The 16,497-nt window shown below is 38.8% G+C and overlaps 1 protein-coding gene across 7 annotated transcripts in view; it reads left to right on the top strand.

Moving 5' to 3' along the window:
* Positions 1-16,497, top strand: part of LOC135205299 (uncharacterized) — a 104,135-nt gene that overhangs the window by 51,545 nt on the left and 36,093 nt on the right. The gene's annotated exons all lie outside the window — the stretch shown is intronic.

Genomic DNA, 16,497 nt, shown 5'->3' with positions numbered 1-16,497 from the left:
TAGTCAAGTTTCTCACTGGCTCTGACCCACTCATCTCTCACGAACTCCCATGCAGAAGTAAAGATAAAGTGGCTTACAGGATTACCTGCCTATTTCAACACCTCGACGTTCTTAAAGGTAAGAATTTTTATCCTAATATATTAGTTTCAAGATATAACCTAATCCGGGACCAACCACCCCCAGGGGAACTTACACAATTGTAAGCTAAAACTCTTAGATTCTAGTAATATTCAATCATTTACCTTCATTTTACAACAAATTGGAAGTCTCTAGCACAATATTTCGATTTATGGTAAATTTATGAAAAAAAACTGTTTCCTTACGTCCGCGTGGTAACTCTTCCGAAAAAATCAGAATTTTTTTCGTCCGATTGTGATGATATTTGCACTGTTTTATATTAGCCGTTACATAAAGTTTTATATATGGAAATGTGTGCAGTTTCATGTAGAATACAACAAAAAACAACCCATGGTTGTAGCTTTTATCAGTTTTGAAATATTTAAATATAAATAATGGTAAGTGCCAAAATATCAACCTTCGGTCAAATTTGACTCGATCAAAATGGTCAAAAATGCAATTGTAAGCTAAAACTCTTACATTTTAGTAATATTCAATCATTTACCTTTATTTTGCAACAAATTAGAAGTCTCTAGCACAATATTTTGATTTATGGTGAATTTTTGAAGAAAAACTTTTTCCTTACGTCCGCGCAGTAACTCTTCCGAAAAAATCAGAAATTGTTTCGTCCGATTGTGGTAATGTTTGCACCGTTTTATATTAGCCGTTACATAAAGTTTTATATATGAAAATGTGCGCAATTTCATGTAGAATACAACAAAAAACCACCCATGTTTGTAGCTTTTATCAGTTTTGAAATATTTCCATATAAATAACGATAAGTGCTAAAATTTCAACCTTCGGTCAACTTTGACGCAACCGCAATGGTTGAAAAACGCAATTGTAAGCAAAAAATCTTACATTCTAGTAATATTCAATCATTCACCTTCAATTTGCAACAAACTGGAAGTCTCTAGCAGAATATTTCGATTTATGGTGAATTTTTGAGAAAAAAACATTTTCCTATGTCCGCGCGGTAACTGCCGAAAAAATCAGAAATTTTTTCGTCCGATTGTGGTAATGTTTGCACCGTTTTATATTAGCCGTTACATAAAGTTTTATATATGAAAATGTGTGCAATTTCATGTAGAATACAACTAAAAACAACCCATGGTTGTAGCTTTTATCAGTTTTGAAATATTTTCATATAAATAACGATGTGCCAAAATATCAACCTTCAGTCAAATTTGACTCGATCGAAATGGTCGAAAATGCAATTGTAAGCTAAAACTCTTATATTTTGGTAATATTCAATCATTTACCTTCATTTTACAACAAATTGGAAGTCTCTAGCACAATATTTCAATTTATGGTGAATTTTCAAAAAAAAACTTTTTCCTTACGTCCGCGTGGTAACTCATCCGAAAAAATCAGACATTTTTTCGTCAGATTGTCGTAATGTTTGCACCATTTTCTATTAGCCATTACATAAAGTTTTATATATGGAAATGTGTGCAATTTCATGTAGAATACAACGAAAAACAACCCATGGTTGTAGCTTTTATCAGTTTTGAAATATTTTCATATAAATAACGATAACTAGAAAAAATTCTACCTTCGGTCAACTTTAACTCGACCGAAATGGTCGAAAACTGCAATTGTAAGCTACAACACTTACAGTCTAGTAGTACTCAAGCAATTACCTTCATTTTGCAACAAACAGGAAGTCTCTAGCACAATACTTCGATTTATGGTGAATTTTTGAAAACCACTTTTTTTTTATGTCCGCGCGTTAGGAATTCATGCATCATATTGTGATAATATTTTCTCTGTTGCTTTGATCGTTTTACAATTTTTTATATACCAAAATTATCGCAATTTAGTGTACAATACAACGAAAAAATAATTAAGTCATTAACTTTAACCATTTTGCTCACAGCGCGATGTCTGTTGTTGTTGGACAATGCCCCTACTCACCCTCCTGGCCTCGAAGAAGATATCCTAGCAGAGTATTCTTTCATCAAGGTTCTTATCTTCCGGCTAACACCACCCCTCTCCTCCAGCCCATGGACCAGCAAGTGATATCGAACTTCAAGAAGCTGTATACAGATTATCTTTTCAAGAGACGTTTCAACTTCACCAATATCACAAACCTCACCCTGCAGAAATTTTGGAAGGAGCATTTTGATATCATGATATGCATCCGACACATCAATCAAGCTTGGCTGGAGGTTTCGAGGCGAACCTTGAATTCTTCGTGGAGGAAACTCTGGCCTGATACCTTATCCACCCGAGACTTTGAGGGATTCGACGTGGGCGAAGCTGATGCTGATTCAGAAACAGTTGACGATCCTGAAACTGTTTTGCAACCAGATCTTGACGAGATCGTTGCACTTGGCAAGTCCATGGGGCTGGTCATCGACGAGGACGACATCAATGACCTTCTCCAGGAGGACCAAGAGGAGCTTACGACTATTCTAGCTGCTTTTCATAAAGTGCAAACATTTGTAGAAAAGAGATACCCCGAAAAGGCTTACACAGGTCGTATGCTTGTGCAGTTCGATGACGTTTGCCTGAATCGTTTCAGGAACATTTTGAAAAGCAGGCAGAAGCAATCTTCCTTGGATAGTTATTTATTAAAGAGGCCTTTAGTAGTAAGCAAACAGGAAAGTCCAAGTGATACGGAAAAACAGAAAATTAGAAATGGTGAAGAAATTGAAATTTGTTTAAAAAAAAAACTTAAAGTAAAAAGTAAAAAGAAATTAAAAAATCTGAAAAAGGCAAAAGAAAAAAAAAAAGGAATTAAATTTTAAGTTTTTTGTAGTGTTAATGTTTTCTGCCATTTGTTAATGTGTTTCGTAAAGTTTAGTGTTAATGTTTTATGCCATTTTTTAATGTATTTCATAAAGTTGAAGTGTTCATGTTTTCTGCCATTTGTCCTCCTCTGTCGCCACTTTCGGGCATCGCCTCACTCGAAAAGTAAGGTTCCACATTTTACTACATACGTACGTACATGTATTTCTTGTACCCTGTACACTAATACACTTTACTTACAGGTAATCACGGTTAGGTTAGGTATTGAATGGTCCAAATTGTTGTATTTCATTGTTTATTGGTCAATTTAGTTTTATTATAAAATTTACTGTGGTGTTTTTGGAGCGCTTGGAATGAATTAGGCAATTTACATGTAAATCGTAGTTCTGGAAATGAAAAAATCAGGTTACGAAGGCTGCTTCGGAACGGATTAATTTCGTAACTTGAGGCACTACTGTACAATTATGTTTCTTTTTACAACATGGTTACAAAAAATTACCTCATTCATGTGTACAAATACCTAAAGCACTTGTAAATTAACCTGTTCGAACTGTGTAAGTGTTGTTTTAGACGGTAATCTAGTTCTTTACCAGTTTGACCAAGGTATTTGTTATTGTACCCAGCACAAGGAATAGTGTAAATACAGCCACTAGTTTGTTTTGGGGAATTATGCACAACATTTGTTTTGGCGAATTATGCGCAACGATGTTTTGAAGTGTTCCTGAATTTATGTATACCACATTTATCTTGAAAGTTTTCAGTAATTTCTGAATATAAGAAAGATTTACATTATATGGCAGTGTCAAGATATTTTCTGCCATAAAAGGCTCCCTATTGTTACAGGAATAAAAAAAGTATCTCTAGCTTTCTGCATAGATATGTTGATTAAAAACTTAGGGTATTTCAACCTTTTTCCTACATGATAAATTTTACAGTTCTCTGAGTCTAGGAATTCTGGACTGCATATCTGTAAAGCCCTAAAAAACATGCTACAAAAAACTGAGTTTTACATTAACATGGTGGTCTGAATAATAGTGGATATAAGAACAGACGTTGGTAGGTTTTCTGTAAACATCAAACACAAAGCTTCTATCCCTTCTATGAACCAAAGCATCTAAAAACGGAAAGGTTAAACTGTAACCTGGAAAGAAATATGTAGTATTTTGTCTAGTGATGAGTTTAATATTTGTAAAGGTATTGTTTACAGTGCCATGTCAAAACCAGTGCCAACTAGTATTCCTAGACATTTTTTTGTGTTACAATGGCTTAAAAAATTATAATGATCTGTATATTACGAAGGCTGATAAATCCCAGATTCTGGTAATAATGAATAAGGATGAGTAAGTTAGAAAAATGTACAATCTTTTGTCTGATCATGTAACTTATTCAGAACTAAGAAAAAACCCCTTGCCACGGTTAATAGTAATTTCAATAAGATATTAAAAAGTGTTAAAAGGAAATGATGCTCTAGTCAACAGTTTTCCTCGCAAAGTGCAACTTTACCGTATGTGTATGGTCTTATTAAAACACACAAGTCTGGTTATCCTGTCCGCCCCATAATCAGTTCTGTTGGTAGTTTTTCATATAAACTGTCTAAAGGTTAGTTAGGATTCTTATGCCTATTGTTGGAAACATATCTCAATCACATATAAAGAATACAGTAGTACCTCAGGATACGAAATTAATCCGTTCCGAAGCGGCCTTCATAACCTGATTTTTTCGCATCTTGAACCACATTTTACATGTAAACTGCCTAATTCATTCCAAGCCCTACAAAAACACCCCAGTAAATTTTATAATAAAGCTAAACTGACCAATAAACAATGAAATACAACAATTTGGACCATTCAATACCTAACTTAAACTACATTTACTACTAATATGTACTACATGCCTGTAAAAAAGTGTATTTCTGGGCTTAACCTGTGTCGCCCTGTGAAATGGTTCCTTTGATACTATTTCTTAGGAATAAATATTGCTATTCATCCTAGAGAAAAAAGAAACAATATAATACCAAGATGAATGGCTCGCTCACCTCTAATAGAAGTGTCGGTATAGTAAGGAGCGAGTGGAATCACTACCAGAGGTCCCTTGCCATTTAGCTTCTTCCTTCGACAAAACCCCGAACTACGGAGGAGCCGTGCTACAGCTCCCGGTCTACTACTACCGTGAGCGCCTCCGACGCCTGTGACGACAATTCCTTTGATAGCACGCATTGCCGCCACACGTTACTTTTTTCTGTGCTGTGCAATCGCTTTTTCTGGATTTACCAAGGATATTTCAAGATGTCTTCAGCTTCTGCTTCTAAGTTAAGTACTGTTTGGGGTTACTGATCTCATTTTATGATGATCTTCGTGTTTTTTTATATGTTCGGAGCCTTATCGGCCCGGTATGCCCCTCGACCGCATGGCGGTACGGGTTCTCTCTTTCGGTCTCCCATACCGTTAGGGATTTCCCTTTTCACAGTACTATAGATATGGTTACTTACACATAGTCTCTATATCTTTTATGCAGTTAGCTTATTAGTTAGGCCTTCACGGGGCGCGCTCCGACCGCACGTTTCGGACCTTAGCCTAGCTACGCCTTACGTTGTTAGGAGTTTTTATCAGTCATGGTTTTGAGAGTCATATCATTTTATTTATTCTGATGTTCCCTCTTACCTACTCTAGTTCCTGATTACCATTTAATCTTATAAGTAAGTAGGTACTAGGTCGGGCTAACATACACCATGCTTCGTTATGGCGATTAGCCTACCCTGTTATCACTGTTTTTACCGTTAGGTTAGGCTTTCATACCCCAATTGTCGATTGGTGATTAGCCTGCCCCCCGTTTTCTTGAACTAGAGGTTAGATTAGGCTAACATACCCCTTTCTTCGGATCGGCGATTAGCCTATTCTTTCTGATTGGTTAGTTTTTTCGTGTTCCCCGTGTTAGCCTAGCTTTAAGATATCGCTTTAATTTTATTTATTTTGATTGATTTAATTTTATTATAAGTAATCCTATATATATCAGTGATATTGATGTTGTTCCGACGGCTCTTCCCCACCTCGTGTTTATCACCTGGCTGGGAAGACCACTGGTCGATCGCGGTGAGCCACCCGGTTACGGGGTCCTCCACCCGTCCCCTCCATTCCCCCCTCCATGCATTGCCACCCACGCCGATGGGTGATGACTCGTTTCTCACAGCTAGCTAGAGGGGGGAGGGGACCACTGGGTGCCTATCCACTTAGGATAGTTCACACGAGCACTTACTGATATGATGGGTTTTTCTTTTACTTTATTTTAGAACTTTTTGCATTACTCCGGGGGGTTTTTTATTTCTGCCTCTTGTCCTATCCCTTGCTTCATCAGAAGTTTGACATTGCTCACTCAATATTCTTAACTCCGGGCCCTACGGAGTTTATTTTACCCATATAACAAGTGAGCCTAGGCGGAGGCAGAGACTTTCTTCCCCCCTCGTAACTTTTCTACGCAATATTCATACGGAGCGAGCCTTAGAGCCTACTCCGGCATTCTTTTGCATGCCACTTATACGTAGAACACTATCCGTCGGTCCTACTCCGGCACCCACGGATATTTTGCATAATTATACCACCGGAGGTTGTCATTGGTACTCATATATCCTTTGACTTACAGATGTTGTGCTGCCAGGAGATTGGGTGCAATGCCATCCTCCAAGACCCCTGCGGCCATATACTATGCCGCTCCCATGCAGGATGTGCAGTGAAGGTGGAGGATTTTCTAGTTTGGCACCACAAAGCCTGCCAAACCTGCTACTTGCTAGTAGGCGATGCCTCACTAGTAGTAAGTTTTCTTAGCACTATCTTCATTCATTCATCACCTGGAATACTTATTATTATTATATACTTTTCACATATGGGACACATATTCATATAGTCTCAACACAACAGACATTCCTCTCCTATCCTCTCCCTAACTGTAGACCTTTCTTACAGGGTTCTGACGAGGAGAAGAAGAAGGCTTTGACTACTCTCAAAGCATGGGTAGGGGGATTTGGCCGGAACTTGAAGGGCCGCCCCTACATTCTTACCCAGGACATGGCGGACCTGGTATTCCCCGGAGCCAAGAAAGGATCAGTGGTGGACCCGATAGTGGCCGCCCCTTTGCTGGCCGACCTCCAAGTCATGATCTCCCTTCAGGATGGGGATTTTCCAGAGGACGTAGCGGAAGACGTCGCGGCAGTGAACCTCGACGTCGAACCCATGGCTATAGACTCCATGGGTACAGGTAAGGGTGTAGTAGGGGCAGCTTCTGTGGGTTCTCAGGGCCCTTTCCTGAGTTCCCTTTCTCCATCACCTTCCACTGATCCTTCTACTTCCACTTCTTTCCGGGGCTTCACTGAAGACCAGCGGTCTGTTCGTCCTAAGGTTGCTTCAGTGATCCCCAAGGCTAAGTCGACCGAGGAGAAACTTAAAAAGTCTCTCCCCAAGAAATCGGTCATCTTGGCAGACGCTGTAACTCCGGCTCACCACCCCGGAACAGTTAGGTCAAGGGAGGCCTCTTCGTCTTCGTCGAGGTCCCCCAAACGTAAATCCCGTAAGGATCGGGCTCAAGTCCCTCTTTTCGATCCCGAATCCTTTTCGGCCAACATTCTGGAGCAGTGATCGTAGGGGCCTTGGTAGACAACAAGGTCGGCTCGGTGCTCTCCCAGCTCTCCAGTTCTGTTACGTCTTCCGGCCAGTCGATCCAATCGCTGGCGGAACGGCTGGCTGCTCAGGAGAATGCCATCGCCGGGATTCAAACCTCGATCGCGGCAGGTTCCCCCCTAGCTGTGCCACCTTCTCCTCTTCCAATGCCAGATTCCAGCCAACTGCCGGAATTCAAGGCGGCCAATCCTTGGAGGATTGCATCGTATGCCCCGTTTGTCAACGGAATGTTGACCATCGAAGGCATAGGAACTCGAAGGCGGGAGGACTTCGAGTTCCACCCCAGGGACCTTCAACCCCCATTCATTGGCTACGTCCGGCTAACGGAAGCAGCCATGATGAGAGAGGACAAAGTTCCCAAGGAAACAGTTATCCTTCCGAGGGAACAGGCGCAGCAGACTCTAATGAGAAGTCTAGAGGAATGGGGGTGTGAGAATACCCGCATCACAGCCTTTAGAAGTCCCTTCACCATTTTCACTCCGGTGGAAGGGACTCCGCTACCACTTACCCTTAAGGTAGTGGAAGCAACCTTTCAGGCAGCCCTGAAAGACGAGCCCCTGCCTCAACTCCGGGAGACGGAACCCACCTCTCTCCTAGTCCCAGGCTCCGAGACGTACTTCGAGGGAGCGGTTCCTACTTTCTCAGTAGGAAAACTCAAGGCGGACTGTGCCACCACTCTCTTTAGTGAGAGGCTTCCCAGGTTGTCGGACTCCCTCATCCAGACGGAGTACGACGCCCGGACTAGGCTCGCGAGATCCCTTTCCTCCATGACTATGGCGGAGATGACGGCTCTTGTATACCAACAAGAGCTGTTGTTTAAGGTTTTGGCTAAAGGTCTGCTGCACACCATGCAGTGTGACCTTTACGACTTCCTCATAGCCAGGAGGAATTGTAGGAAGCACGTTCTGGCGGAAGCTACTATCCGCCATGAACCGAACAAGCTGATAGCTTCCTCAATTTGGGGAACGGACCTCTTCCCAGCACCAGTGGTAGCAGAAGTCCTTCATGAGGCTTCAAAGGTCAACCAGTGCCTCAAAGTCAGGTGGGGACTGGTAGCAAAGCGGAGGCAGGAATCTTCTGGTCCTAACCAAAGGATCAAGAAGAAACCAAGAAAGTTCTCTCCCTTCCAGCCTTCTCAGCAGACGTTGGTTCAGGCAGTCCCAGCATCACAAGGGCAACCATCGTCGAAGGGTCAACAACAATACCTTGTCCTGACCCCTCAGTCCCAGCAACCCCAACCCTCTACTTCCTTTGCTGTCTCGCCAGCCTATAACTCCAACTATGAAAGCCAGAACTTTCAGGCTTTCAATAGGTTTGCGAGAGGTAGCAGAGCAAGAGGTGCCTCTCGATTCAGAGGGTCCGGCAGGGCTGCAAACAGAGGAAGAGGTTTCCGAAGAGGAAAGAAATAGCAAGAGCTACAAAACAATTTCTCAAACAACATCAAACATCCCGGAGGTGCCAGGAGAGGATCCTGGGCTCACTCCAGTTTGCATCAGTCACAGACGTTCTGCTCAGAGCCAACTCCAAGATATAAACAGAGTATGGCGCTCAAAAGCGAATTGCAGATCACGGGACAAACTAGCTTCTATCCCGGCGATCTTACGGAAACGTCTCCGCCCCTGGACGGAGACAAAGAATCTTTCAAAAGCAATTCCTCTACAGTTCCCTCCTCCATCATTAGTGATCCACACAGACGCCTCACTAACAGGGTGGGGAGGATACTCCCAGCACGAAAAAGTTCAAGGAACTTGGTCGTTAACATTCCGCCAGCTACATATCAATGTACTGGAGGCCATGGCAGTATTTCTCACACTGAAACGACTCCTTCCGCCCAAGAACTCACATTTCAAACTAGTTCTGGACAGTGCAGTAGTAGTACACTGCATCAACAGGGGCGGATCCAAGTCAAGCCACTTGAACCACGTCATGATAGCCATCTTCTCTCTGGCAAACAAAAACAAATGGCACCTGTCAGCCACTCACCTGGCAGGGGTCAAGAACGTAGTAGCAGACGCTCTATCTAGCTCCGTTCCGTTGGAATCGGAGTGGACACTGGACAGGAGTTCATTCAATTGGATCAGTCTACAAGTCCCCGGACTTCAAGTAGACCTCTTCACCACGGAGTCAAACCACAAACTCCCTTGTTACGTGGCACCCAACCTCGATCCTCTAGCATATGCTACGGATGCAATGATCCTCGATTGGAACAAATGGAAGAACATTTACCTCTTCCCTCCGGTGAACCTTCTCATGAAAGTTTTAGACAAACTCAGGACATTCAAAGGCCAAGTAGCTCTAGTAGCTCCCAACTGGCCCAAGAGCAATTGGTTCCCTCTACTCCTAGAGTTGAGACTCCGACCCCTACGGATTCCCAACCCCAAACTAACCTAGTTAGTGCAAACTCAGACTGTGTCCGCTTCCTCAAGAATTCAGAAAACCCTAACTTTATGGGTTTTCTGAAATTCGCAGCTATGAGGAATGCAGAAATTGATCCCCAGAATATTTCATTCTTGGAATCAGATAAAAGAGAATCTACTCTCCGGCAATATGATTCATCTGTCAAGAAACTAGCAGAGTTCCTTAAGATGTCAAATTCTCAAGTCATGACAACGAACCTAGCCATAACTTTCTTCAGATCATTGTTTGAGAAAGGTTTAGCAGCAAGCACTATCACTACGACCAAATCAGCTCTTAAAAAGATCTTCCAATTTGGTTTTAGCATAGATCTTACGGATTCGTACTTTACATCCATACCAAAAGCTTGTGCTAGATTAAGACCATCTACGAGACCTAAAACAGTCTCTTGGTTCTTAAATGATGTCCTCAAACTGGCCTCGGACATTAACAATGACTCTTGCAATTATATATCCCTCCTGAGGAAAACCCTATTTTTATTAAGTTTAGCCTCTGGAGCTAGAATATCAGAACTGTCAGCCTTATCAAGGGAACCAGGTCATATTGAGTTCCTCCCCTCAGGGGAAGTCCTCTTATCCCCAGATCGCCACTTTCTAGCCAAAAATGAAGATCCACAGGACAGATGGTCCTCGTGGAAAATCCTACCACTACCTCAAGAGATTTCATTTTGTCCTGTCAACTCATTAAGAGCCTACCTAAGTAGAACAACTCTGAAATCTTCAGGCCCGTTGTTCATTAGGAAGGAAGGTGGTACATTATCTCTAAAAGGGATCAGGCAACAAATTTTATACTTCATTAAACAGGCCAACCCAGAGTCCTTTCCTCGGGCCCACGATGTTAGGGCGGCGGCCACATCTATTAATTAATTTTCCAAACCCGAACAATGAATTTTTGATGATCTTAAGGAAATATACGGGCTGGAAATCTCCGACAGTTTTCAAACGGCACTACCTAAAACCCTTAGAAGCCCTCAAATTTCCAGCAGTGGCAGCTGGAAACACAGTTTCTCCTGATTCTTAATAATTCCTATAACTTCTTGTAGCCTTCCCTTCTACCTGCCCCATTGCACCCTTACTTAGTTTAGTCGCCTCTATGTATTGGGTTACCTTGAGTTTTGCTATTGTTCATCATTCTAGTTGGATTCAGTTCCATTATGATCCTGTCTTTTGCCTAACCTGTATATAAATTGCTTGTTGTTAGGCTAACTAATTTTAAGTTATAACCCATGTTTAAGGGCTTATACTTTACCATAATTGTAAGACTGTAATTTTAGTTGATCATTATACTATTAACCTTTCAAGTGTTTAACTTTACCTTCTTATTTTATCTGTACTGTCCCTCAAGCTTGGTGTTTTAGCATTCTCTGGTACTATTTCACAGGGCGACACAGGTTAAGCCCAGAAAAGGGATTTTGATGAAGGAAAAATCTATTTCTGGGCAACGACCTGTGTAGCACTGTGAAACCCCACCCTGTAGTTAGATTATCCTCACCCAGCTTACCCAAAGCTTGGAGGCTATCTTCAGGAATGACGTCACAGGCGTCGGAGGCGCTCACGGTAGTAGTAGACCGGGAGCTGTAGCACGGCTCCTCCTTAGTTCGGGGTTTTGTCGAAGGAAGAAGCTAAATGGCAAGGGACCTCTGGTAGTGATTCCACTCGCTCCTTACTATACCGACACTTCTATTAGAGGTGAGCGAGCCATTTATCTTGGCATTATATTGTTTCTTTTTTCTCTAGGATGAATAGCAATATTTATTCCTAAGAAATAGTATCAAAGGAACCATTTCACAGGGCGACACAGGTCGTTGCCCAGAAATAGATTTTTCCTTCGTCAAAATCCCTTTAGTGTACATGGTACAAGAAATACTGTACGTACATACGTATGTAGTAAAAGATCTCCAAAAGTGGCGACAGAGGAGGAGGACAAATGGCAGAAAACATGAACACTTAACTTTACGAAACATTAAAAAATGACAGGAAACATTAACACTAAACTTTACGAAACGCATTAACAAATGGCAGAAAACGTTAACACTTATCTTTACAAAAAATTTAAAATTAAATTTCATTTTTATTTTTTTCATTTGTCTTTTTTTTATTATTTTTACATATTTTTTTACTTTTTTATACTTTACATTTTTTTTTACAAAATTTCAATTTCTTCACCACCGAATGGATGCTAGTCCGTTTACGGAATTTATCAAACCACCACCGAGAAGCCTTGAAGTCTGGGGTTGGCGTCAATGTCCCTTCTCCTCCGTTGTCTTCGGCTTGGGCAATCAAATCGCCGAAAATAGCGCTGGCCTTCTGGCAGATTGCTGTCTCAGTTATCGTATCGCCAGAGATTTCTTTGTCCTCAATCCATACAAGAAGCAGCCTCTCCATCTCATCATGCACGTGGCTCCTCTTGTTGGACAAAATAGTCACGCCCTTGGAAGGTGTAGCTGCTTTGATGGCATCCCTCTGCTTAAGTATGGTGCCTATCGTCAACAGATTTCAGCCGTATTCCTTAGCGATCACACTCAACTGCATACCAGCCTCATAGAAAGCATCCTCTTCTTTCTGTGAACTTCAGCAACTTTCTTGGAACCCATGACTATACGTAATTAAGTTATGTACTAATTAAGTTCCCGCACAGCACAATAAATTACAAAGCGAAATCACTAACACGCATTTACGTTAACAAATGAAATCGCATATGAACGAATGAATTCCATGTGCTTATAATAACGATGCTGCTATGGAGTGACCGAAAAGCGCCTTTACGTAGATGCACGATGAGAGAAATGCTGACCAATAGGAGAGCAGGTTCTTATGGCGGTGACTAGCATCAGGAACCAATGGGAGGATGGTGGCGAGTCTACTCAATTGGCTGCGTGCAAGTTTTAAAATTTTTCTCAGTGGTCCAGGCGAATCTGGGGACTTTACAGTAACAACCTTTCGTAACCTGAATTATTTTGGTATGCAGAGGCAAAAAAATCTTCGTATTTGCTATCATAACTTGAATTTTTCATAAGTTGGGACTTTCGTATGTTGAGGTTCCACTGTACTACAGATTTTGTAGAAAAAATCAGTAATACTCATGTTAATTACGACTTTAAAATTATCAGTTTTGATGTTACCTCTTTATTTACCAATGTCCCAGTTGATGATTTATTGAACTTTTTAACTGACGAATTAACAAAGCATATTTTCCTTTGGCTTCTGACAATATTTTAGAGTTGATAAAATTATGCATTAAAGATTGTAAGTTTGTATTTAACGGAAATTATTACCATAAAAAGTTTGGAATGGCTATGGGAATCCCCTTTCCCCAGTACTAAGCAACCTGTATGTGGAATTTTTTGAAGTAAAAATATTACCCGGTACCCGGTATTTTGCCTAAGGGGGTTCTTTGGTTTTGATAGTGTTGATGACATATTCTGTGATTGGCCCATGTGAATTTGGTACCTTCCATTAAATTCACCATTGAAGAAGAAAATAATTGTTCATTGCCGTTTTTAGATGTTTTGGTTCATAGAAGGGATAGAAGCTTTGTGTTTGATGTTTACAGGAAACCTACCAATGTCTGTTCTTATATCCACTATTATTCAGACCACCCTGTTAATGTCAAACTCTCAGTTTTTTGTAGCATGTTTTTAAGGGCTTTACAGATATGCAGCCAGGAATTCCTAGACTCAGAGAACTATAAAATTTATGACACAGGAAAAAGGTTAAAATACCCTAAGTTTTTAATTGACAAATCTATCAGTTTTTAATTGACAAATATTTTTTATTCCTGTAACAACATGGAGCCTTTTATGAGATAAAATATCTTGACACTGCCATACAATGTAAATCATTCTTTTATTCAGAAATTACTGAAAACATTAAGATAAATGTGGTATACAAGAATTCAGGAACACATCAAAATATCGTGACGTAATTCCCCAAAACAAACTAGTGGCTGTATTTACAAGATTCCTTGTGCTGGGTGCAATAACAAATACCTTGGTCAAACTGGTAAAGAACTAGATTACCATCTAAAACAACACTTATGCAGTTCAAACAGGTCAAATGACAAGTGCTTTATTTGTACACATAAATGATTTTAACCATAGTATAAACTGGAAAAATTCATCCGAGGTAATTTTTTGTAACCATATTGTAAAAAGAAACATAGTTGAATCTGCCTTTATTAAGCATTTAAACAATCATCTTAACAATCTGAGTTCAGGTCTTTTTAAATTAGATAGTTACCTTGTTTATAAAATTGTAGGGAAATACAATGTCACATTTTAGCAACAACGTGTTATACTAACTGCAGTTTCTGTTCTTAAGCACTTATAAAGTATTCTTACTTGTTTGGTATTGACAATTTGTAATGATGGTTTGCTTGTTAATGGCTTTGATCTTAGTTTTGTGAAATTTTCTTATTCATGTTTCTATTTATTTATTTGACTTTGTACCTCTGGTTTTTAATTTTTCACCTTTCATGTGGCTATTTACACACACACACACACACACACACATATATATATATATATATATATATATATATATATATATATATATATATATATATATATATATATATATATTATAATATATATATATATATATATATATATATATATATATATATATATATATATGTATATATATATATATATATATATATATATATATATATATATATATATATATATATATATATATATATATATATATATATATATATATATATATATATATATATATATATATATATATATATATATATATATATATATATATATATATATATATATATATATATATATATATATATATATATATATATATATATATATATATATATATATATATATATATATATATATCTATATATATATCTATATCTATATATATATATCTAAAAGTCATATCACATTTCCGTGATTCATATACATATATCGAGCTACAATGTCCTTTAATATCTAATTCGCTCTACCTCGGAATTAATATATTTTCATATATGCTTAACCGAAGGGGAATTTTTTCTCGATAATAGACTTGCCTGGACCAGGGCGCGAACCTATGATCCTTACAAATCCAGGAACGTCAGTGAAGCTTTATCCTACTACACCACCGCGAGTGGTGTAGTAGGATAAAGCTTCACTGACGTTCCTGGATTTGTAAGGATCATAGGTTCGCGCCCTGGTCCAGGCAAGTCCTATTATCGAGAAAAAATTCCCCTTCGGTTAAGCATATATGAAAATATATTAATTCCGAGGTAGAGCGAATTAGATATTAAAGGACATTGTAGCTCGATATATATATATATATATAATATATATATATATATATCTATATCTATATCTATATATATATTATATATATATATATATTTATATATATATATATATATAATATAATATATATATATATATATATATATATATATATAATATGTATGTAATATATGTATGTAGTATGTACGTGTGTTCGTTGGGAGAGACAGATGTGTGGTTATATGTATATACGTATATGTGTTTGGTTTGGTAGCAAATGCAATGTTCATGCTTTGTTAAGCTTCTCAGTAAAGAAGTTCATGGGTGTAAATGGATTTGATGCACTGCTGATGGGCCTTATATGTCCAGTACATAGTATGAAGCAGTAAATTCTATAAGTTATACTACTCCAGGATTGCATCCAAAACTGATGTGTTGAAAATAAGAATGGGGTAGTGTCACCCAAGTTCGAGGAAATGGCCTAACTAGGGTTGCCAGATTAAAAGATTAGAACTCCAGGACACTTACAATTTCTCACCATATAGTACATATAAGTTTATACCTGTAAACACTCCCAGACCAATATATTATAAAAACAGAGACAATGATCACATAAGTGAAAAACATAAAACAAGAATTTTAATGGGCTATTAAAAGAAGGAAAATAATTTGGAAAGGTAATAATCAGGGCAAAAATCCAGAATCTCAACAAAAGGAGAATAATTTGGAAAATGAATAATCAACACATGAAATAAATACAGAAACTTGACTCACATTATTTTCATTTGGAGCAAATGGGTAGAAGTAAAAATGATAAATTTATATTCACGGAAATGGAACTCAAATCATTACGTATTTATATTTACCTGATGATTTTGCTTTTTTTAATGTGACCTTATTTTCTAGCACATACCAATAAAATTCTTTACACCGAAATTAAGGTTCCAGCTACATCCAACTTCTTTGTTCATCAATCCACTGGGTATTCATGATTGAGAATACATGCTCAACATTAGCAGTATTAGGTGAAATGCTCAGTAAATACTGGCACAAAATTAACATCTCTGAATATTGTTCTTTAAAATCCATCTGCTGAAGGACAGAACGTCATCTTTCATTGCACGACATATGGTCATCCATCCATCCATCAGGCTTGATCTCCATATGTTTATCAAGAAGTTTTTTAAATGCTGACCACTGTCAAAAAACATGTTGGCGTAAATTTTTTTACCTCTGCTTTTTTAAAACTAGTCAAGATGATTGGGCTTGTTTCCATGCTGGAAGAGTGTCCAA

This window comes from Macrobrachium nipponense, chromosome 49 (assembly GCF_015104395.2).
Source record: "Macrobrachium nipponense isolate FS-2020 chromosome 49, ASM1510439v2, whole genome shotgun sequence".
Taxonomy (NCBI): domain Eukaryota; kingdom Metazoa; phylum Arthropoda; class Malacostraca; order Decapoda; family Palaemonidae; genus Macrobrachium; species Macrobrachium nipponense.
The sequence above is the reverse complement of the archived record's forward strand: the minus strand, read 5'-3'. Positions and strand labels throughout refer to the sequence as shown.